Source organism: Lissotriton vulgaris, chromosome 2_1 (assembly GCF_964263255.1).
Source record: "Lissotriton vulgaris chromosome 2_1, aLisVul1.2, whole genome shotgun sequence".
In the NCBI taxonomy this organism is placed as follows: Eukaryota; Metazoa; Chordata; class Amphibia; order Caudata; family Salamandridae; genus Lissotriton; species Lissotriton vulgaris.
Window position 1 is genome coordinate 1,948,113,604 of NC_141687.1, and position 25,066 is coordinate 1,948,138,669.

Below are 25,066 nucleotides of genomic sequence, written 5' to 3' on the forward strand. Positions count from 1 at the left end.
AACATCACTAAAGCCCTGGATATCACTGCCCCTTGGGCCATTAAGGGTCCGGAGCGACAAACCAAAACTGCACCTTGGTTCAGCACAGCTCTTAGAGAAACCAAGGCAGCTTGCAAGAGGCTCGAACGCGCCTGGAGAAAGAACTATTCACGAGAGGCAAGAGATGTGTACAAAGCTAGCTTAAAAGATTACCATCTCCTAATCAGGAAAACCAAAGCGACCTTCTACACAGATCAAATAGAAAACGCTAATTGCTCATCCAAGGAACTCTTCAGGATCTATAAAGAGATCACTACACCTCCCCCCTCTTCAGAGCAGGCTGACACCTCAGCACAATCTTGTAATGCCATCGCGGAATTTTTTTACAAAAAAGTATGCGACATTTACACCAGTTTCCCTGATGATGCCAGAACTGGCTCCAACCGTCTTCCTCCTCAGGAAGAAGCGATTTGGGAGGCAAAGATCGAAGACTGCCTCACAGTATTCCAGGTTCCGACGAAGGACCTCCTGATAGCCATGGCTAAAGGAATCAAATCAGGCTCCCCTCACGATCCTGCCCCGGCCAAATTCTTGGCCAGCGCCATGAGTCTTCTAGCACCTTATGTTGGCCATATATTGTCTACTTCTTTTAACACTGGCAAGGTCCCCCACGGGTGGAAAAAGGCAGTCGTGCTACCTCTTAAGAAAAAACCCCACATCAGTGCGTCCCAGCTTAGTAACCTCCGCCCCATTTCGCTTCTGCCCTTCTTTTCTAAACTAGCAGAAAAACTAGTCAATCAACAACTCTCAGCACACATAGAGTCCAGAGGCCTCCTGCATACTAACCAATCGGGCTTCCGAGCCCGCCATTCCACAGAATCAGCCCTCCTTTTTTCGACTGAGGCACTGAGGAAGCACGTGGACGCTGGGCATGTGGCAGCACTGGTGCTCCTGGACCTCAGCGCAGCCTTCGACACTGTGGCACATCATACGTTGCTACAGTGTCTGAAGAAAGGAGGAGTGACAGGCATGGCCTGGCTATGGCTGGAATCTTTTCTTACCAACCGCAGCTTCTCGGTGCAGCAAGGAGGAGCACGATCCGACACCTTTGACCTCGGTCAAGGAGTGCCGCAGGGATCAAGCCTCAGTCCAACACTTTTTAATTTATATGTCACCCCCGTGGCCATTACTGCGGAACGCTATGGGGTGGAAGTAGTAACATACGCAGACGACACCCAGCTGGTGGTCGCTCTGACCCAACCCTCTGAACTAGCCGCTGCAAACTTCTCAGCATGTCTCCAGGAGATGGCTGAATGGATGGCGAAGAACTGCCTCCGTCTTAACGGTGATAAGACTGAGGTGTTGATTGTGGGAAAACCCCCCTCAGTCTGGTCATCTGCCTGGTGGCCGCAGACCTTGGGGCCACTCCCTACCCCCAGTGATCAGGTGAAAAATCTTGGAGTATGGGTGGACTCAAAGCTTGACTACGACTACCACACCAGACGAGTAGCTGGTGCTTGCTTTTCGATTCTACGGAAACTCCGCAAAACCATCCACCTGCTCCCAGAATCCTCAAGGAAGACCCTGGTCCATGCTCTTGTCACGTCAAGATTGGACTACGGAAATGCCCTGTATCTAGGTGCCAACGTCTCTAGTCGGCGGCGACTGCAGACAATCCAGAATGCTGCAGCTCGCCTGGTCCTCCGGCTGCCTAGAAGAGCCTCCTCTAAAAAATCCCTACAAACATTACACTGGCTCCCGATTAACGAAAGGATCGACTTTAAGGCCCTGTGTATTGGCCACAGGATCGTACATGGTAAGGGTCCGGCCTTCCTTCAGAACCTGTTATGCCCCTATACGCCTACCCGTCAACTCCGCTCATTAGGAGCAGGCCTTCTTGCTGTCCCCAGACACAAAAAAGCCAGAATGGGAGGCAGATCCTTTCGTACTCTGGTGGCACACAGATGGAACTCTCTCCCCCTGAGCTTAAGAGTGGAAACATCGGAGCTCATCTTTCGCAGGAAACTGAAAACATTCCTCTTTCCTAAAGATTAGCCCGTCCTGCTTTGACTGTCGGAGCAACTGACTCTTCTGACAGCGCGGGGACACACTGACAGTGTAACCAGGCGCTATACAAAATCAGAAATAAATAAATAAATAAATAAGCCGGTGCAATAGGTTTTGACTGGGATTTTCTGTACTCAAGCCCAAGGACTCCAGTTACTTTCCTATGCTTGAGAACAGCCAAATCAATGTGCTGAGCCCATCTTAGATCTTCAGTTATATATATGCCAAGATAGGTAAAGGCTCTAACTGTGTCTAAGGGTCTTTGGTTTAAATACAGCTTGGCTCTAACACTACGATGAGGGTTAAAAAGCATACGTTTTGTCTTTGCTACATTGACTTCTAAGCCATTATTCTTACAGAAGTTGTCAAAAATGCAGAGGGCACTTTGCAGACCACTAGGAGTCTTTGACAAAATCAGTGTATCGTCGACGAACATCAAGATCGGAATCTTGATGCCTGCCAACGAGGGTGCGTCCACATTAACGGATAGCATTCCCGCTACTACCCCATTAATGAACAATGAAAAGAGCAAAGGGGCCATCGCACACCCTTGTCTAACACCCCGTTCAACTGGAAAATCATCAGTAGTCTCACCCTGCTTGCCCCACTGAATTCTGGCGAAATTCGCCTCATGCAACCGCAAGGCCATGGTCAACAAGTCATCGGGCAAACCCAGGCTCCTAAGTTCAAACCACAGCTTGGACCTGGGCACCAGGTCGAAGGCAGCCCGCAAATCTACAAAAGCAGCGTACATGCTGCCACCGTCCAGTACCACAGTCTTCCACCTTACCAGAGTGAATCAAAACACCTGGTCCATCGTGCTGGTAGCCCTCCGGAACCCTGCTTGAAAGGGTGATAAAGCATTATGCTCGTCAACCCATTCCATAAGCCTATTTACCACCATCCTCCCCAACGACCTTTTGGGTGGTTGCTATCAGGCTAATTGGCCTATAGTTACAAGGCGATCCCCTATCTCCCTTCTTAAATATGGGAATAATAATTGCACCCCTCCAACTAAGCGGTACCGGTGCACCTTGAGCGACTGCATTAGCAAGGAGAAGGATGTATCTGCCCCATCTATCTCCATCATTAATAAAAAGGTCTGCCGGGACCCCATCCATACCGGGAGCTCTGCCCGAGGACACTACACTTAGCGCCAACAGCACCTCATTCAAGTTAAAAAATTCTTCTTTGGGGTAGACAGCCTTAAACCCGTCCATCTCCCTGCCAGGGTTACATTCCGCATATTGAGGTTTAAAATATTTAACCCAGTCCTCTTCCTGGACATTGTTATCCGGGGAATCTGGCTCGCCACCCCTTCCCCATTTAACAATACTCGAAAAGAGCCTGGAGTCCTTGGAGCCACATGCTTCCAGTAGCTCTTTCCAGTGCATCTCGCCCCACTCCTTTTTTGCTGATGCTATGCAATCTTTGTATTTCCTTCTGGCAACACAAATTGCCGCCAGCTCCCTGGCCTTAATAGCAATGCCCAAAGCGAGCCTTGCTTCCCTGCACTTTGCATTGTACCACTTGGCAGTTCTAACTTGAGCCTACTGTTATTCCTAACTACCCTCTGGAAATGTGACTTGATAGTTGCAAAAAGATTGTCATGGATCGTTGTCACTTCCTGCAAGCCCTGGTTAATATTAGCAACCCGCTCCAAGGCCTCGATTGCTCTATCCACTTCCATATTTATGCTAGCCATAGAATCCTGGCTAGCCAGTACATGAGGCCATTTTAACTAACGTGTATCATTGGTAAGAGCCGGTAAGGGGAGACCACTCCACTCTATACGAGCATTCCCATTGGGCAAGGTCCACCATCTATGACAGATGCACAATGGGTTGTGATCCCTTTCCAACCTATGCATGACCGCCATATCATTAACCTGCTTCCACATTTCCAAACTGCACATAACGTAGTCTATCCTACTCTTGCTCCTACCATTGTCAAAAGTACAAACCCCCTCCCTATCACTCTTGGTTCTCCCATTCAACGCACGGAGGCCCCTCTCTTGACAAATGGCATTTAGGGAAATGACATCGTCAGACCAGCTTTTTACTGGGTCCAAATCAAGTGGAGGAACACCCCAATGCCTATCCTCTTCAGACCCCATACGATCTTCACCTATGTCTAGCGGTTCGAAGGTGCGGTTGAAGTCACCTACAATTATGATATTGTTAGCCAGGGAATGTGCCTCTAGGAGAACCGCCAAAGAAGCTAAAACTTCTGACTTTCCTCCCTTGCAACCCTTGGCATATACATTATATAAGTCAATGCACCCTAGCGGACCCAGATCCATATTTAGAAGTTGAATATCCTTGCTCCCAGTCTCTATAACTCTTATGTTAAAACCCAGACTTTGCCTGATCCAGATCGTCAGGCCTCCCATTGGTCTACCCTTGAGGCCCTTGGTAGCAGGTATAGAATAATTCAAATAGCCCTGGAGGAACAAAGATTCACACAACCATGTCTCTTGGAATAGACATATATCGAAACCAGTGACAAACTTAACCCAATACTGCAATTCCTGTTTATGGCGCAAACCCGCAATGTTCCATGACATTAAACTACCTGCTCCTTCCCCACCTATGATAGAGGCTTCCCTGTCTAGAGCTAACAGGGGAACTGGCACACCTGTGGCTGGAGTTAGACCTATGATGCCTACAAAGCCAAGCTCCACAACCATCTTAGCCTCCCACCCAGCAGATACTATCATGTTGGATGGTAGGATCATTGTCGATGTTACGGGCAAGCTGCTCCAATCCAAGTCAATCACAGTCATTGAGCCCCGACAGAACATTAAATCTGTTTTCATGGAAATAATTGGGCCCTGGTTGAACATTATAGGTGTTTCTACATTGGCTTAGACCCCAGCATCTGCCACCGGCCAGGGACTTCTTGGTAACATTTGGTTTGGATCCCACCTCCTCTGCCCCATCCCAAAGTGTACTCTGTTGAAGTTCCTCCTCGGAAAGGTTTTTGAAACCTAACCATCCAGTACACGAGGTCTATAGAAGTACCCAAGCGGTAGAATTTCAATGTCTTTCCCCCCTCCGAGTGAGATTTGCTCTGATGCCCATAGGATCCTCCTGACAGAGATTGGGTTATCAAAGTTTATGACTATGCAGTCACCCTCTCTGTTCTTAGCTGAGCGGCCCACCCATGCCACTCTTCGGGCCATTAGTATACTCCGGCCTGCCCACACCCCATCTATCAAGTTCTTTGTAAGCCAGTGTGTCACCTTAGACTTTAGTTGCTGGTAGTCCTCTTGTTGGCCAGCTCGAAGAGGGGGACATTAGCCATAATCACCACCAAGGGGGCACTTTGGGGAGGTAGGTCAAGTCTGATCTGGATACCTGTGTCTAAACCCGTTTTTACAAGATTCTGCTGCACAGGAGGGTGGCTAGATGTCACAGTGCTAGGCCTCTGGTTTGGACACAAGAGCCCCATATTACTCCCTTTACTCACAGGGAGAGGGCCGCTACTAGCTAAGTTGTTTGTTTCAATAATGGCTAAATTATTCATTTCACTAGTTGCCTTTGGGACTGAATCTATCATATTATCCCCTAAAGGTTTAGGTATAGAGGGTCCTTGTTCACAAGCCCCTAAAGGTTTAGGTATAGCGGGTCCTTGTGCACCCCTACTAATTAGGCATGAGGGGGTGTTTATTTCATTTCCAGGCCTTCCCAATTTCACCTGTCAATGAGAGTAATAATCTAGAATTCTCCTTGACCTCTGCTTCTAGTTTATCTAGACTAACTGTGACTACTCTCAGTCTTTCCATAACAGGGAGTATGAAAGATCTAATCAAATGCTCTACCTGACCCAAGAAAGCCCCATCCCCATATTCCGCGGGAGTATGTTTTGCCATTGGTGCTAGTTGTGGTGGTTTTACAGTCTTTGTGTGATTCCCCTTACCTATAGGTTTTGCTCTTGTTTTAGTTGCGTTTAGAGTCGTAGGTCTCTTACATATAGGCCCACCACTACTCCTTTTCCTTTTCCCTACTGTCCTGCTACGTGTTGGTGATGGAGCATTCATAACACAAACCGGTGTAGGAGTAGGTGATGAGGTGTTTATAAAGTTATCCGACAGATCGGGGTTCTCTATATGTAAAACTGCAGAATTACTAGAAGTATTACCATCTAATATGATGGCCAGGGAGTCTAATTCAATACTTGTGTCGGGAAGGCCTAAATCACTAAGCCGTTGACTAATGCGATTCTCAGGAGTGGTGCAAAGCTGAATAGGGCCCAAGGAAGACCGCTTAGAGAATAACTCTGTGGACAATCTTTTCTCGACAGCATGAAGCTGTTGGTCCACTGCTACCGAAACCCGTGTAATATGATTGTCAAGTGTCCCCATAATACTTCCTACACTGGGTTTGACCGACACCTTACCCCCCCTTAGGCGGTTGGTCCGCCATAACTCACGGTAGCTAGTTTATACAAGTCAATACACAATACCTAGGCAGTTATCAGTCCTTGATGGGCATTAATGATATTTAGTAAAATACAGCTAAAGAGGGGGGGGGCAGCCCAGCCTCGTCTGGCCATGGACGGCCGTAGACGGCTCGCCCTTGTCCCGGGCTTCTCCGGGTGCGTCCCGCTCGCGTCCCACTTAGCGTTGTGTAGGCTCAACAAATAGGAGAAATGGTGGTCTGGGGGCGGGGCTCACAGGTGCGCAGGCCAGGTGATCACAGCCGAGCAGGGACTCTTGGGAGAGTGAGTCCCTGCTGCGCGATGGTCCTTCCCTGTGGCAAGCCGCCTCACCCAATCAGCCCTTCAGCTGCAGCACTGCCACCAAGCAGCACGACGCGGCACCCGCGGAGCGGGTGCGGCGAGGAGTCGTCCCACAGGAATCCACAACTCGCAACAACCCCCACGGGTCTCAGCAACAACCACGGGTCCGGGTAGTCGCAGGTCAGTACAAGGCGGCAATTTTCACCAGCGTCCCAATTTATCCGAGGTAGGTAGCCCTTTTCAGTGGTTTGCCAGTCCGGGGGCGGGGCTCACAGGTGAGCAGGCCAGGTGATCACGGCCGAGCAGGGACTCATGGTAGAGAGTCCCTGCTGCGCGATGTTCCTTCCCTGTGGCAAGCGCCTCACCCAATCAGCCCCTCAGCTGCGGCACTGCCTCCAAGAAGCACAACGCGGCACCCGCGGAGCGGGTGCGGCAAGGAGTCGTCCCACAGGAATCCACAACTCGCAACAACCCCCACGGGTCTCAGCAACACCCACGGGTTCGGGCAGAGTCGCAGGTCAGTACAAGGCGGCAATTTTCACCAGCGTCCCCTGGACTATACTAATTCAACACTAATCCTCTATGGGTCCGGGAGTAGCGTGCTACCCACCGAAAAAGCACTTCAACGCCTCGTCAGAGTAGTAAGCGCTATATAAATGCAATACAATACAATAAGGAGGTGTTGGGAGGCACTCCCAGCTCAACTGAGCACATGTTCAGTTCTTCAAGTCTCCACCATACTTACTGAGCATATTTGCATGTCTTGCGGTGGTTCATATGAGATCATCCTCTGATCTGGGGGTCACGTCAGTAAGCTCCTGAATGGACTCCCCCACTGTACTAGTGCTTTGCTCGGAGCCAGAGTCTCTGGAGTCCTCCCCAGGCACTGAGGCTGTGTCTCGTCGCCCCTGTGCGCTGAGAGAGACGATCGCGGCCACTGCTCTGTCCCTTTCCCGTTGTGTTTCCTCAGCTCTAGGCAGGTTAGTTGGTTTCCCTCCGAGTCAAGTCCTGCCTCTATCTTGTCCCTCATGTCTTTGCTCCCCGCTGTCCCGTGGATCATGCTGGTCGATCCACTCCCACACCTCCTGCAGCGTAGTGAAGGAGTTGGTCCCACCTGCAATCAACAGTATTAATTTGGCCAAAAATACCATGTAGTACTGTATGTTCAGCTGTCGCAGCTGACACTCTATGTTTCCGGGAGAAGTCCGGGAAGAAGTTGCCCACGCTGTTTGCCACTCTGAGCTGCCCTTTCTGCCAAGCCTGCCTCAGCACATGGTCTCTGTCCCAGCAGAAGAGCAAATGTGCCACCAACGGCCTCAGCGGTCTTTCTCGCGGGGGCGCTCTTGCATGGACCCTGTGCGCTCACTCCAACGCAAAGTATTGAGATAGCCCCTCTTCTGCCACTTCGGTGCGGATCCAATTTCAGGTAGGCCACCATGTTGTTTCCCTCCATCTTTTCCGGAAGGCCCACTATGCATAAGTTATTACGTCGTGCTCTGTTTTCGGCATTCTCTGCCCTAAGTTCCAGAACCGGCACTCTCTTCTCAATGTCGGAGAGCCTTTGGTTAGACGTGGTCACCACACCCTCCATTGCAGAGTCTCGGTCTGCTAGCTTCCGCTGGTCTGCCCTCAGTAGGCCCAATTCTTCTCTGAGGGTGTCAATTTTAGTTTCCACCGCTGTCCTTGATATCTTTATTGCTCAAAGAATGTCTGATAGGGAGCGGTCTTCCGGTGCCTCTCTTACCCCATATCTGTCCATTCTCATGGATGTCCCCCAACCCTCCCCCCCCCCGGATCATCCCCAGCCAGCTCTTGTTGTTCCTGCTCCCGCCGTTTGTTGATTTTCCCCAGGGTGCCCACCTCCTTGTGTCGAGATTTGCGTGGCAGGGTTCTTTTGCGTTGTATGTGGTTGGGGCCTTCGGTCAGCGATCCGGTATCTGGTGCCCCTCGTGTCCCGGGTGGGCCGTATATGCGTTGGTCCAGGGAGGTTCTCCTGGTTGGCTGTTCTGTTGTCCGCTTGGCTCTCCTCTCTCTCTTTCCGTGATGCACTCCGGCTATGGGGGTGAGTGTCCCACTTAGAGCTAGCCCGCTGGTACGGGCTACTCCCGGGGCTCTTTTCCACCCAGGCCTGTGGCCTCTTTTTCAACTTATTAGCAGTCCCTTTTTGCTGAGTTCGGGCCTCTGATGGTTCCTGGGCATGCTGTGCCCCTGTGGGTTATTTTCGCAGCACCAGCCCAGCTCGTGCAGGCACACCTCGTGCCAGTGTTTTGCTGTCTTCGTGCGGGTCTCTACTTCCTAGACCACCACCCTCACAGTACCAGGCTGGTCTTCTCTTTGCCCGTACGCCCGGAAGTGTGGAGGGGGTCAGTCCCTCTGCGCGCCCAGGCCAGTCTCTGGCCTGCTCACCTTCTTGTTCGGTTGCCGCTGCTTCAGTGTTCATTCACGGCCCTTTCCGCCCCCCTTACTACGGTGGGTTGAGGGCAGACTTCTCTTCCTGTATCCCTCCAACAGCACTGCATGGGTAAAGCAATGGCTTCCCAGGTCTCCGCTCCACCTCCGACTCAGTTGCTTTTTTAAAAAAATATGTTTATTAAAATTTTCTTAATTACAGTATAAAAGCATCGTTGAGCAGCAAAACGTGGTGACATTTTCAATGAAGCAGCAGCATAATACATGAAAGACAGTGATTGACAATCAAATAATTGCATCATATTCTTATACATTACTGTATGCCCCTTCCGGTGGTACAGCCCTTGTACCCACCCAGATGGGATCACTGAGTCAGAGAGTGAAAGCCCATAATGTGCAAGTCATGGCTTCCATATTTTCTAAAACTTTTTGGGGAACCGCCTGCTTCATATGTCTTCTTTTCCTCCAACAGGTACATATCCATGTTTTTTTCCCATTCTGTCAGATGGAATCACCGCTGCCACCCATGGCTTGGCCAAGTCGCGTTTTGCCACCACTAATCCCAATTGAAGTAAAGTTAACTTTGGTTTGGAGAGGTCAATTTCAGTAGATATTCCCCACAGAACAAACTGAGGGTTAAGAGGAATTATATCACCAAGAACAAGTCCCAGCTCCTCTAACAGGATGTTCCAATATTTTTTAATCTGAGAGCATTCCCACACTGTGTGAAAGAATGTACCTGCCGACGCTCTACAGCGCAGACAATCTGGTGTTTCCGCCATTCCTATGTGGTGCAGATGTGCCCTATCATAGTACGCTCTGTTCAGGAATTTAAATTGGATCGGCCGTAGCCTGGATTTGATGGCCACCTCAAGGGGTGCATCAATGCCATTTCCCAGTCCAGGTCTTCCAACCCACCCCGCTCTGATTCCCATTTGGCCAGCAGTTTTTGTAAAATGTCCAGCTTGTTGTTATTGAGCGTCCTATATGTCCATGAAACAGCCTTTTCTACAAGCTCCCCCATCAGAAGTGGCCCCTCCAGCGGTGCATATTCGGGAATGTCAGTGGTATCTACATGTTGCGCTCGCCACGTATTTGTAGAATTGAGATTTGTTCATATTGTATTCGACCTGAAGATGTGTAAATGTAACCAGCTCTTTATGGTGTAATATGTCTGAGTGTCGATATACCTAGTATGTCCAACTGCTGGAAACCTCGTAATTTTGCAATTTCCTGGAGTTGGTTTCCCACCCAGAGCGGGGTTTCCTTAGTGACTCAACCATCCCATTTCATTCGTCTCTCAGCCTGCTTCCAGGCCGTTATTACAATCCGTGTCGCAGTCAGGAGTTGGGCAGTTCCTTTACCCCATACATTGTGTGTATGGGAGCTCGCTTGATAAACTGAGGACGTTCAAGTATGTATGTGGGGTGATCCCTCTCTACATGTTGCTATTCATTTACAACAACTAAATGTGCCGCCCAGTAGTATGCCCTAAGGTCAGGCAGGGATATACCACCATTGTACTGATTACTTTGCAACGTCGCCAGTGCTATCCTCGGCGGCTTCCCTCCCCAGAGAAATGTGCGGAGCAGATCATCAATTTTGTTAAACACCTCAACCTGTATGAGTTGGTAGGTGTTTTGCAACACATACAAAAATTTGAGGAGCACGATCATCTTATATAGCGCTGCCCTGCCAAGCAGCGTTAGTGGCAGAGTCTTCCACCTTCCAACATCTGCTCGAAAATCCCTAAGCACCCTGTGAAGATTACGGTCCAACGCCATAGTCGTGTTTGTTGTAACATATATCCCTAGGTATTTTATGCCATCCGGCACTACCTGAAGAGGGCTACGGCAGACAACATGGCCACCGCCCTCCCCTACAGGTAGGACTTCCCCCAGTTAGTTTTGTATCCCGCATGCATACCATATGTCTCACATAAGCCCATTATTGCGGGGAGTGTCGTCTCCGGGTTCATGACATAAAATAATAGATCATCCGGATATAAAAATATGCGTTCGTCAGTCTCTACTTCGTCTCCACTCGTAAATCCTGTGATGTCGGGGTGCAAGCGGATCACACAGGCGAGTGGCTCTAACACCAGAGCAAAAAGCAGAGGCGATAGCGGGCAACCATGTCGGGTGCCCATGCTTATTGGGAATTCCTGTGACAGTACCCCATTTACTCTAACCCTGGCCACTGGTTTCCCAAAAATTACAGCTATCCATCGCCTGAATACCGGGCCGAATCCAAACTTCTCCATAACAGACCTAAGAAAAGGCCAGTGGACACTGTCAAATGCTTTTTCAGCATCAAGGGAGAGGACTAGGTGTGGATCTTCCCGGCCACAAACCACCTCCAACCAATTATGTAGCCTTCACAAGTTTAGCCTTGTCGACCTCTTGGGCATGAAATCAGACTGATTCCTGTGAATGAGGCCATTAATTACTACGGGGAGCCGGTTTGCTAATATTCTTGCTAGTATCTTGGTCTCCATGTTTATGAGGGAAATATGACATCACGAGCTACACGCCTGAGGTGGTCTGCCCTCTTTAGGAAGCACTACAATCGTGGCCATACGCAAGTCTACAGGTAGGCTTCCCGCCGTGTACACCTCCAGATATAGTTGGAGGAGGTGCAGGTCAAAAAGCGTCGCATGTTGCTTAAAGAATTCTGAAGGTAGCCCATTAGGACAATTGCCTTCCCAGTTTTCATTTGGCCAATAGCTAACACAATGTCTTGGATTCCTCATTTATCAAGTTGGGGAGCAGTATCCCTTGGAGATACTCTTGTAAACAGGCATCTCGGCTAGACTACGCTGCGTGTAAAAGGCCCCATAGTAATCTGCAAAGGCATTGACTATTGCGGTAGGGGTCAGATGAGTCTGACCATCCTCTGGATCTGTGAAACCCATCTATTATCTAGCTCCTTTTTACTAAGCCATACCAATAACCTACCAGTCTCGTCACCTAAGTCATATAGGCATGGCTTGTATAGCAGTTTGTACGTCTTTTTGGGCCAGCAAAAGGTATTCCTGTCTGAGAAGATGCAGACTGCACAACATGGAGGAGTCCCCATCCACGCTTGCCCGCGACTCCAGCTGCAGCAGTAGGGCTTCAAACCCTGTGATCGCCTCTTCTTCCTTTCTTTTTTGTGTGCTATAATGTTTTTTCTCCGATCTTTTGTAAGCCTCCCATAGTGTAATAGCAGAATCCACCGACCCGATATTCTCACTAAATTACAGCTCCATATCAAGCCGCAATTCCTTAGCAACTTGTGGGTCCTTGAGTGCCCACGGGTTCAGTTTCCATTCCCCATTCTGCCGACGTGTACAGGCACCTACTGTCAGCCGCAAAGGTGAGTGATCTGAGAGGCCCCTCGCCAGATATTCTACCTTCTGTACCTCCCCAATTTCCCCTGCTGGAGCAAATATGTAATATATCCTGGAAAAGGCTTTATGCGCCCCAGAGTAAAAGGAATAGGCTCTGGCCTGAGGGTGCTGTCTACGCCACATGTCTTCTAGTACTAGTGTATCCACAAACCGTTTGAGCGGTGTGTCTGGGATTCCCCGTTAGAACAGTCGTGCGGTCACTCCTAGGGTCCATTACATCATTAAAGTCTCCCCCTATGATATGTGTGTCTGACACCGCCTCCAACAGGATTGCTGCGAGTTTGTCCATCGTTTGCCTCTGGAGCTTGAGTGGTGCATATACACTAATAAAAGTAATGTGTCTTCTATTTCATTCCCTTTTGATCGCTACAAATGTGCCGCCAGGATCTGTCACAGTGCGTTCTACTCTGAAGGGCGGGTTTTTCCTAATGAGTATTGCAACGCCCCTCGCCCCTGTGGAGAATCCAGCGTGTGCCATGGTTCTATAAGGGCCTCTGCCCAGGAACCCACATTGAGTGCCTTTCAGGTGGGTCTCTTGTAGAAGAATGACATCAGGTTTCAACCTTTTAAAGTATGCGCCACCAGTCCCCTCTTGGACCTTGTTCCCCATCCCATTTACATTCCAGGAGAGGATCGAGTACATTCCTGTGTTAGATGTAGCCATTGTGATGGTGCAGTGTGTCTAATTCACCCACGAGTCCTTTCGCCCCTCCCCACCGTCATCAAGTTTGCAAGGACATGATACATGCTACCTCTTCGCTTTGCCTCTCACAACTACGTTACTGTGTGCCGAAATACTCAAATCTAAATGACACCCCGCCTGCCCACACTTGAAATCCCAAATGACAAACAACATCCATCATACCCCCCCACCCCACACTCTGCAGGCACCCCCACCACCCCTTGATTTGTCAACAGGACAACACTGGTGCGGGTAAACCACCCGGAGGTCTGTTGCCCCACCCGCCCCTCACCCACTCAACAACTCAACTACCAAATACTATGAAAAAGAAAAAAAACACACAACCCGCTGTATACGTCACTTCCTCACAGCAGATGATTCAGGTGTCCTCAATGTCTCAAAAATAGTACAGTATCTCTGCGAGGGTTTCCGGTCCCCGTATGTTAGTCCTACCCGTGTTACATGGATTTTGCAATGCACAAGGATCCCAATCAGCAGGGCCTGAGGCCTCCAAGTGCTTGATAGTCTCCAGGAGAGGATGCTCTGTGTTCGGCATCCGCGATTCAAAGTTCTCCGACTGGTCCGAGTCCCCATGGGCACTAGAACTCAAAGATGTCCTCGACACACACTCCAAGGCTGTATCATCGTCCGAATCTGACTGATTGGCTTTCGGGTGTCTGGGCCTTAATGTCCTCCCTGGCGACTCCAGACCGATGTCAGGCGCTTGATCTTTCGCTGTCTTCTTTGCAGCTTGGGCCTCTCCAGCCACGACTCGGCTGTGTGTTGGCAGACAGAGCGGCAGAAGGGGGTGTCAGGCGCCGCATCTGGGGCCGTTCCTCAATCCAAATCCATGCATCCTCCGGTGTTTAAAAAAAGTGTGTGGTATCCTGAAAAATTACTACGTTTTGCGGGAAATGACAGCATATATTGGATTCCAAGGGCACAAAGTTTTACTTTGATGGGGTCAAAGGTGTGCCGTTGTTTCTGAACATCACAAGAGTAATCCAGGAATACCATCACTTTCGTGTTTTAATACTGGATTTCAACCTTCCTTCGCAGTTCCCTGAGAATCAAGTCCCTGTCCTGAAAGTTCAAGAATCGAGCTATCATCGGTCGGGGCGGGGCTCCAGGTGGCAGCCTAACCCCAGGCATCCCTGTGCGCCCCTTCTATGATAAAACAGAATTAGAACGGCACAGCCGGTAGGGCATCTTTAAGGAAAGTCAGGAGAAACTGTCCCGGATCCGCACGCTCCTCATTTTCCAGAAAGCCCACGAAGCGCAGGATGTTGCGGCAGGCCCTACTTTCTGCATTGTCAACCCTCAAGTTTATATCCTTCACCGCTGCCTGAAGATCTCTTACTTCCTTATTAGCAGTCCGGGAGGTGTCCTCAAGCTCTAAAACCCGTTGCTCAACCTCTGCCACGCGTTCAGAGACCTTGCGCAAGTCCTGTCGCAGAACGGAGATCTCTGTCTGCACTACAGCCAGTTTGCCCTCCAGGCTCTCACGAGTAACACGGATCGCATGCAGGATCTCCTCTTTGTCCGGGTGAGGTTTCTGGTCTCCCTCCGCCCCGGTGGGCGCAGGGATGACCTTCGTGTAACGATCCATCCTCCGCTGTCGGGCCACCTTAAAGTCCTTATCTTTCTTAGTCATGGCTGACCAGGACGAGAACCAATGCAGTCGAGAAACGCCCAACGCCCTCAGAGGTGGAAATGCAGTGACGGGGACCGCGCCTCGCAATACAGGGAAGTCCAGATTCCGCCGCTGCAACCAGTACCAACCAGCTCACCTTCCAAACTCAGCATCGCAAGCAATCCAGGATAGGAAGAGGATTACAATACTGCACTGGCAATGGCGCCCTTGGATGAACGTCCACTAGCATCTCTTCACTACCGCCCAACAGCCTAGCTTGCCAGATGGCAGAATCCAATGTGGTGTTCAGGGAGAAATCCAGGCCGCCACAGCACACAGCACCAAATGCGTTGAGCACCGGCAACCGCAACCTCACCAACCAAGGCTTTCCCCCCCTCTGGGCCCCTGATTTGTGCAGTTTGTTGCAGGGGCAGAGTGGGTTCCTCTATTTGCATCTGCGGCTCCAAATGTAGTGAAGGGAGAAGGGGCACCAGAAGTCCCTGGAAATCCCTGCCCCCACAGGAGAATTGTGGCAAAAATGGGGGATACCAATACTACGTTCCGCCCGAGTTGGGGGGGGGGGGGAGGTGCGGGGGTGGTCGGGGCTCCCCACAATGTCCTCTGTAAGCCCGAGGGCCTCCAAACAATTCAGCTTTCGCCCCACTGAGCACAGGTTTCTACCGATTTTGCCTTGATCCAGACGGCAATCAAGGAGGCGCACTGCCGTGCCGGGGGAGCGGAGAAACACACCACGTAGCAGTCCCCTAGCAATTCCTGGCAACACGCACCAGTGAGGATGTACCACTCACTGCAGCTCTTAAAAGGTATTCCCCACACCGCCCGCGGGCCATGTCTGCGGTGTCAGGCCCAGCGGGCTTCGTCTCCCTAATCACCGCGGCTGCAGTCATTAACCAAGCCCCGCCTCGGCGTGCCCAGCCGGCAGCTTTCGGCCGCCGCGCGCGCTCCTGCCTTCGGGTCGATGTCTCCAACCACAACTGGGCCAAAGCAGGGGCGGGGGAGAGGGGGTGATGCCAACACCAAAGTTCACTCACGGGACCCCAGCGCAGAGTCTTCCAGCACCACTAGCCACTCGGGGCAAAGACCTCCTCGTCTGCCCCCTTTAGGTCGGGGGCTCCCTGCCCGGATACCAGCTCCGTCCCCGTTATCTCGGCTGCCCAGCAAGGAGAATCTCTTTCCTCGCTGCTGTGTGTTACAGGATGGGAGTACTCCAGCCTGTCCCAGGCGCTGCCTCAGCAGGGCTTACCCTTTAGGTTCAGTGGGTCGCCTCTGCCCCCTGGATCTGCAGTCTGGCTCAGCTTCGTGGGTGGGAGGGTGGGTACAATTTTGTCGTCCCTTGCTGTTCTGCTGCCTGTGTCAGCCGCTGCCAGTCTTGCACGCCCCCAGGGCTCGTTCCGCTTCTCTTCTGCCCATGTCGGGGGTCTCACCGATTGACTCTGCTGTTGACCCCCTTTAAGTCGCCGGCTCCCTGCTCTGATGCCTGATCGGTCCCACCCTCTGCTTAGCAGTCTCGTTCCTTGCTGCCGTTTGTTGCCGGGGGCCACGCTCTAGCCTGTCCTAGTCGCTGCCTCGAGGGGAGGGGGCTTAACCTTCAGATTCTGTGGGTCGCCCCTGTCCTTTGGTTTCGCCGCCAGGCTCAGCTTCACTTCGCAGGTGCCATTTTCTCGTCCCTCGCAGTCCTGCTGGCAGAACCGTGGCTCACTTCTGCTGCTTTCTTCCCAGTCACCTGCAAGGTGCTCGCTAGCCCAGCGCCGGAAGTCGGGAGAGCTAGGTTGTTCCTACTGGGGCCCTCTGTAATGGTCAGGATGGCATCAGATGGGGGATGGCCTGCCGGAGGTGCAGACCTTCCCTCTCCATCTGGGCCTGGACACGCCCCCTGCATTCTTTCATTAATAACTACACACAAGCAGTCCCTGACCAAATCAAAGAAAAGGCAAAAGTGTGCACTGACAAAGTTGCCACCTTAAGAAAATGCACATAGCACTATACTACATATAGGTCCAAATTCCCACAGCCTGCGATAAAAGTTGAAGGGTCACTATGCAGCGTACAAATGTCCTCACAGGAGAGTACATTTGAGATGGAAAGCTTATTGCACCCTATTACAGTTGCTCACAAGGAAAATATAAGGCGCTTGAAAGCTCAAGTTGAAGTACACTACCAACAGACGTCCACAGAAAAAAAGCAATGGAAATGGAAACAACGTTTCTTTATACTACCATCAGAGGTCCTCACAGAAGAGTGCAATGGAGAAGGAAAGATGCAGTTGCACTATTCTACCAACAGTGGTCCTTACAGAGGAGCACAATAAAGATGAAAAACTGCAGTTGTGCTATTCTACCAGCAGAGGACCTTGCAGAGGACTGCAGTGGAGATGGAAAGCTGAAGTTACACTTTACAACCAGCAGAGCTCCTCAAAGAAGAGAACAATGCAGATTAAAAACTTGTTGAACTCTACTACCAATAAACACACCATCACAGATGAGTAAAATGAAGATTGAAAGCCGTAGTTGTGCTCTACAACCATCAGTAGTCCTCACAGAAGTGTACAGTGGTGTCATACCCCTTTAAGGATGTATACTTACACTTTGGAATAGTAAGCTAGACAAAAGACAAAAAGTTGACATCTTGAGACAAATCATATATCATTGCTTTGCACCTCGGTCCAAGTTTTCTTCAAACAAGGGTGATAAACATTAAGTTCTGCAATATCACATTTAGCGTGGGCTGACTTCTACCATCAAACTTTTCCTTTCTTTTTAGGTGTGAGGATATGCACCCCAATGGAGAATGGCAACTGCACAACTATTCAGGGAGGAGACTGACATCCTGGAATTTCAGCAAAGAACACATGTAACTGCAACACCAGCGTATCTGAAAGGGCTGCTGAAGTTCCTTCAAAAGTTTTGGGGTGTGGCTTCGACCTCAAAATTTGCAGATGCACTCTTGCTACCCTAATGCCTTATACTTGTTGGAAAGCTGCAGCTGCATTACACTATTAACATAGATCCCCACAGAAGAGTAAAATAGAAAAAAAAAAACTTGTTGCAGTCTACTGCCAACAGAAGTCTTCACAAAAAAATACAACGGAGATTGAAAGTTGTACTTCTGCTATACCACCAACAGAGTTCCTCGCCGAACAGTACAATTGAAATGGAAAGCTGCAGTTCCACTATACTACCAACAGAGGTCCTCATGGAAGAGTGAAATAGAGATGGAAAGCTGATATTGTGTTATGCTTCCAACAGAGGTCCTCACAGAATAAAACAATGTTGTCATAGCACTTCCTGTATACCTATACTTTGGTACAGTTAGGATTCAAGAGAACCGCAACGTTGGCATCTTGAGAAAATACATACGGGACTGCTTTGCAGATAGGTCCAAGTTTTCCTCAAGCAAGTGCAAGAAAGAACAATTTACTTACCTTCCGTTATGCTCTTATCGGTAGGTACCCCATCCAACTGCAGATTCCTCTCCTTTAAAATATTCCCCTTTTGGCCCAAGACCGAGAACCAACTCCGCTCGGCTTGTTGGGGTACCATATTGTAGCGTCTTTCCCAGCACTGGAGCATGCAAATGAAATATGCCACACAGGAGTTGCAGTTAAATACTTCTTTATTCCTCAACATACACTAACACACTGCGTATCATCAGATACTCAACATTAACCACACTTTAACAACTCCCCACATATGACGTAGTTCCAGTCAGAGACCGCCCAGGACCCTGAGGCTCCTAGTGAGTATAAAGTGAATATTCTACATATCCCCCTTTGTTCAATAAAATCACATTCCTTCAAACAGTCAGCAAGGTGTTTGCACTTGTCGGCCGGACCTGGGGATCCGAGATGATCAAGTTTCATCTTCATCGGATAATGGTTACATGGGTTCAGGTGCTTGAGCCGGACTTGCTGGCAGAGCTGCTTCACACACGGTGTTGCGGAATGTGTCTGACATGTGACGTGCCTCCGGTGATGGATTGTCCAGCAACGATGTGCTGTTATCATATGTCCCTTGCACGCTAAACCTGTAACAGAATAGGAGTGTTTGTTTTCAGTCTTCGTCTCACCTTAAACAATACCCATTCTCCTTTCACAAATGCTGTCTCCTAGGCATGGCGACACTGATCTGCATATGTTTTCATTTTCTTTTCCAGAGTCGCATCGGTGTCTCAACCTTTTCAGGATTCACTGATCTATACGGGCTGCATTGAGGCAATTTTGTTCCGATGGCTATACCAAATAGCATGGTGGTTGGCTCAACAGTTGTGGAGGGAGAAGTTGATCAATAGGCCAGAGGGCTTAGATAGATTCCCTGCATGGACGCTCGTTGAATGACCATTTTAAGGGTTCCCATGAATTATTCAACTACACCATTGGTCTAGAGACAGATTGGTGTACTCTTTTGGTGTATGATGTTGAGTTGGGCGAGAAATTCTTTGAACTCTTTGCTGTTAAAGGGCTGGCTGTTGTTAGATTGAAAGATTTTGGAGATCCACCACATTGCAAAGTGGTTAATAAGCGGTTCTATGATTTTGTCATGTGTTGAAGATATGACTTCCACCAAAAGACAACAATTGGATGATGCCCAATTCCTAGAGGCCCACAAAAGTCAACTGCTACCCTCTCTCAAGCATGGGCAGGAAGGTCTGAAAATCACTGGGTTCTGAGTCACCTTGGGAGCCAAACCATTGCAAGTGAAATGTGGCACGCCTTTGGTTCCTTCTCAACTCTTTCATCTAGCCGAGAACCACACTTGATCTTTTAAGGCTATCTTGGTGGATACAATGCTACAGCGTCCTTCATAGGCAAGCTCGATGACTCGCTGTCTTTGGCTTCCAGGTATGATGATGCTGGAGCCTGGCAGTATTACACCTTCTTGGGAACTGCTAACTCGTCCTTCACATTTCTGAACTTTTGGAATTCAACATCATCAGTACGGGGCAGGGTAATGAGTTCTTTGATTATGGTCGTATCCTTATCTGCACTGGTGTCAGCAATGACTTGTTGTACAGACAGACTGTGGTGTGCTGGATCTCGTAATAAAGTTGAGCTATGCTTTAGCTGTCTTGGATGCCAAACTGTGATTATGTAGCGGCACTCATGAAAAGTAATCTGCTGTGTTTTGATCCTTCCCTGGTTTATGCACAATCTCATACTCATACTCTTGCAGTTTCAATCGCCACCTCTCGATACGAGGGGGAATCTTAGCCTTCGGGTTTCCAAAGATTGTAAGCAATGCCTGGTGATCTGTGATAGTGAATCGGTTTCAGTAGAGGAATACATGAAAATGTTTGCAGGCCAACACCCAGCAAGACACTCCTTAGGCTGTGATTAGGCAGGTTCTGTTTCAGACAGGCTTTGACTGGCATTTGCTACAATGTGTCTGAGCATTTGGATGGCCACTGTGTTGAGCACAAATTGGCCATAGGCCTACAGGATTCACATCAACCGTCATTTCGGTATGTAACTTGGGTAAATAGGCCATTTCAGTTGCATTCTCAATGGCATGTATAATATCCTTTAAAGTCTGGTTTCATTCTGGAGAGCACTGAAACGGTACATTTCGCTTTGTCAAGACTGTCAATGGGGAACTTATAGTAGCAAAGTTGCAAATGTATCTTGAGGAGTAGCTGGCCATGCCTAGAAAGGATCATAGCAAGGTAACATCTTGGTGGTGGGATAACAGTGCTTGGGCACATCAGAGAATATATGCCCCAAAAATTTGAGTTTGGTTTTATGAAACTCATTTTGCAGTGTTCAGAATGAGACCTGCATCAGCAAGTAGCTGGCACACTTGCTTAATGGCTTTATCATGTTCTTGTGGACTCCTGACAACCGGTATGTCATCACTAATTGAATGCACGAGTAACAGGTTGGATTACTCAGCGAATAACGTCCTGAAATATCTCTGCAGCCGACGATACTCCAAAAGTCAGTCTTTTAGATCTGAACAAATTAACATGAGTCGAAAAGGTAGTAATGTACCTGCAGTACTCCTCCAGCTTGAGTTGATGACATCTTTTGTTCAGGTCAAGACGGGAAAACGATTTGGCTCCGTTCTGTATGGTCATGTTTGCGATGTGTGTATCAGGGGGTGCCTCCATCTCAATGGCTTTGTTTGCTTGCCGCCTGCCAATGAAAATGCGCACTGCTCATGTTACCATCCTTTTTTGGTACTATTACTCTGAGGGAAACCCATGGCTTGGGACCTTTGGAATGTTCAACAATCTCATGCTTTAAAAGCGCTTGCAACTCTTTCTCTACAGCTCCTTATAATTGAAAAGCAACTCTACGGTCTTGCTGAGTCACAAGACAAATGTCTTCATTGATGCAAAGCTGTACTTTCATTTTCTTATGTTTTCCCGGGCCACAAAACAACAAAGGTCCATCTCAGACTGAGCAGAGATAGTAGTGGGCAGCATCAACCCCATGCCAGCAGTGGTGGCAAAACTGAGTAAGCAGGCATCTAACAAAGTCCCTTGTAGAACATGAATTGAGGCTCCCGAGGCACCAGACTGAATCTATAAACCTTTCAACAGCAATTCCCTTGCACATCAGTAGGTGGTCATGCACCTCAGCATCGCATCCATACCTTCCCAGTAGTGACACTGTATATCTGCGCTACTTCCATGCGCTATTGTCAGTTTCTGCCACTCAATCCCGTAATGCATGCAAGTATTTCCCCTGAAGGCATTCGGTACGGAATTAACTGAGGGCAAGGGTGGCAGATTAAAACATCTTAGCGAATGTCTCAGGGTTGTGGCCTTTAATAAAATATCTACTTGTAAATGGGGCAGGTTTCTTCATAAATCTACTTGTCCTGCAACAAAATCCACTTGCCCTTTTGGTGTCATGTAGTGCAGCAGCAAGTTATGACAGCAATCTCATTATATAAGAGCTCTGACATAGCCTCTCTGATTATGCCAGGGTTCATACCATAGTAGTGTTTGAATACTTGCATGCCCCTTATGTTGCCACATTTCCGCAGATCTACGTACTGGGGCTGAAGGTAGAGGTAAGCAATAGTTCCAGGGTTAGAATGCCTTTTTGAATCTGTGCAAACCTTCTAACTTGACTGTTTCAAGGGTTTTCAACAACTCTTCTCTAATCTCTTCACATACTGAGAAATGTTGGAAATGTACTTCTGACAACAGCAAACCTTCCTCCTAAGAAGGGGAAAAAGTGGTTGGAGGGAAAGTTAACATGCAAACACTCAGATTTTCGTCTGAGCAGATCTACACATGCATATTTGCTCATGCTAAAATGCAGTTCACAAATATTTTCTAGGAGTAATATTTCTTGTCCTACTTCTGTAAATTCTTGGGAATTCACGAAAGCTGTATACCTGCACTTAATGCCAGTGCACCTTTGAGACTTTCTTTAATAATTGGGCCCCTAATTTGCTCTGGCGTGGACTGTGACCTTTTGTGTTTATTCAAATTCTGTCTCTCTCGCTCGCTCTGTATCGGCTGGCTTCACTGAGAGTGAAAGCATTCTGCTCTTTCACAAGGAACATATCAGCACAAAGTAGTTTTTTTCAGTGCCAGTAACTACTGTGGCAGTGAGTGCTTTCTGAGACCAAAAAACTATTTTTGCTTTTACCAAAAATACAAAGCACTTTCCGACTCCAACCACAAGATGGCGGAATATGCACAGCATAGTGAATCCAGAAAGATTCACGCTGCAAAACTAAAAAGCTGACCTCCAAATTTACAGTAGATTAGCAAAATGTTTTTTTTCCTGCTTTCATTTTTTATGAACATTTTATTTTGAAAGCAAAAAATCATCAATCTTGCTTTCAAGCTTCAGCAAATATTTGCATCAAATCAGAGAGCATTCTGGGAGCATTTTACATAGCCTCATATTGCTAAACTTTGAAAACGTGTGTTAACATTCTTATACTGAAACCACTGTCAATAGTGCAGTCAGAGCTTACAAAATTTACTTATAGAGCTCACACTAATAATAAAGGCTTTCAATTACTGAACCATTAATACAAGTTTGAACAGCCTAAACATTTGGGGCAAAATATTTTCTTAACTGCAGCTAATGCCCTTCCCTGATCTATAATGTGGTTCTGCAAACTGGCAGCCAAATGGTTTGTGCTGCAGAGTGTTGGGCCTACTTATCCAAGGACAAAATACACATGATAACTTGTTGCCCTTGACCACAAACAATATGGTCTGGGTGTTGGGCTACAGGAATTCCACATCCCTGTGCATTTGGACTTCGTGTATTGCAGTTAGGTCGAGGAAGCATTTGAGTTGAGACAACTTGGCTCTCTAAAGTGAAATGTTGAAAATCTAGGTAACCAGGAGCAGGCCTATGCTGCTTTACCACCTGCCTATTCCCTGGAAGGCACAATCTTAGCTTTGTCCAGGTGCAGCATCATTATCAGCGAGAGCCTCATTGAAATCATTGAAAGGCATAAAAGGTTCTTGACCGGTTTGTCCTGAATTTAGGACCTCAGTAAGTACATTTGTCTTTACTGTTGTGTAATTCCTACCAATCCATAGGACCTGCGCATTGTTCGGACAACAAACTAAGAGCTTGGTGTCAAGACTGATTCCAGACACCCCTGCAGGATATTTAGGTCTACAGATCACCTAGCTCACAATGACACAGTAAACCCCGCTAATCTACCACGGAGCAAATGGTTTCTGGCAACTACTGAACATGACAACACTTACTCCTCAGACATTGTGTAAACAGTGCAGTGCCTTTTGATCAGTCACCCGTGCTTATTTATTCTCTGAGAAATATACAGAGAATATACAGTGGGGTGTTTTCAATAATATTTATTGAACCAACGTTATTCTTGCATAAAATAAGTGTGCTACAATGATTAGTATACAGAAGCAGATAAACGTGATTACAAGTACCAAAAACATAAATAGTAGAAATAGTTTTATCACGGTGCTAAACAATTGTATAGCCGCTTAACCGCTGCGCAAATTCTCCCATAGTGCGGGAGAGTTATTGAGTGAGCAGGGCTGCGTCGGCCAACGGACGTGCGCAGCAGCAGCGAGGTAGTGCTCGCAACGGCCGTTGCCCGGCGCGAGCACGAATGGGGCTATATGCATGCCAATAAATAAGGCTGTAATCTAGCGTATGCCTACTATGCTAACCATACTCTAAGTGTACCTAGAGTGTGTGTGTAGGTGTAAATCCACTAATCCCCCTAAGGGGCGACCCAACCCCATTACCTGATGGGATAGAGTGAAAGATCCCAGTCTTTGTCACAAGCTGGACACCTCATACGAGATGTCAAGTTGCCGCATGGTGATTTAAAAGCATTCAAGGGTCCTCGGTCTCAGGGAAGTACCACCTCTCCTAATCTATCGGGATGCTCAACTTTTATAATAGAAAGAAGCCTTGAGATGTACGCATAGATTAGTGATGATGTGGATATTTGGATAGCCCTGTCACCTCGTGGATGAATATAGTGATGACATTTGTACGTAGTAAGTCACGAGACCTTGTACATGATGTTCAGACCATATGTTGTGCACAGCTAGACCTAAAACAAGTTTAGTTACAGAGAAACTAATCCAGCATTGTTGTGAGTGCAAATGTATGCAAAAGGTCACAGCTTGGAAATGTTATTTGTGAGGACAATGTAAGAAATAAGTTGCTTCGCCACATCGCCCTAACCCGGGAATATACCATTACCTCTGTTGTGAGCAAGGCAAGGTCTATAAACATCTGCTGCCCTCCCTATCACTGTGGCAAAAGAGGCGGACTCCTCTGTTTCCGTTGCCGGGTTACAAGGGAATAATTAAACGTCTGAAAAAGTAGAAAAACAATAATGTAGAGGAGAGCCAAAGTCAATGCAATTGATATGTTATGAACGATTCGAAGAGAGGAGACCCTAGGATCTAGGATATTTTGTCACCATATATAGCATCATCAGCATCCTCATCATCCTTTAGCTCCGTTTCAGAGTCTGAATGAGAGCAGAAGTGAGTTTTTTGCGACATAAGTGGCTGTAGTCAGGTTTTCAAGTCCTACAAAACTATTGGCTCCGCTTTTAGAGTCTGTGCCGACATAGAGACTCAGACTGTCAGAGTATCAGAGAGGCCAAAGGCAGCGACAAGTGCCACATCGGGGCTGTAGCTGGTGGTGTCTAGCCTGGCAAAAGGC

The 25,066-nt window shown here is 48.3% G+C and overlaps 1 protein-coding gene across 1 annotated transcript in view; it reads right to left on the reverse strand.

Annotated features, from left to right (window-relative positions):
• LOC147733535 (treslin-like) overlaps positions 1-25,066 on the reverse strand; it is a 542,019-nt gene that overhangs the window by 224,076 nt on the left and 292,877 nt on the right. The window lies entirely within an intron of this gene.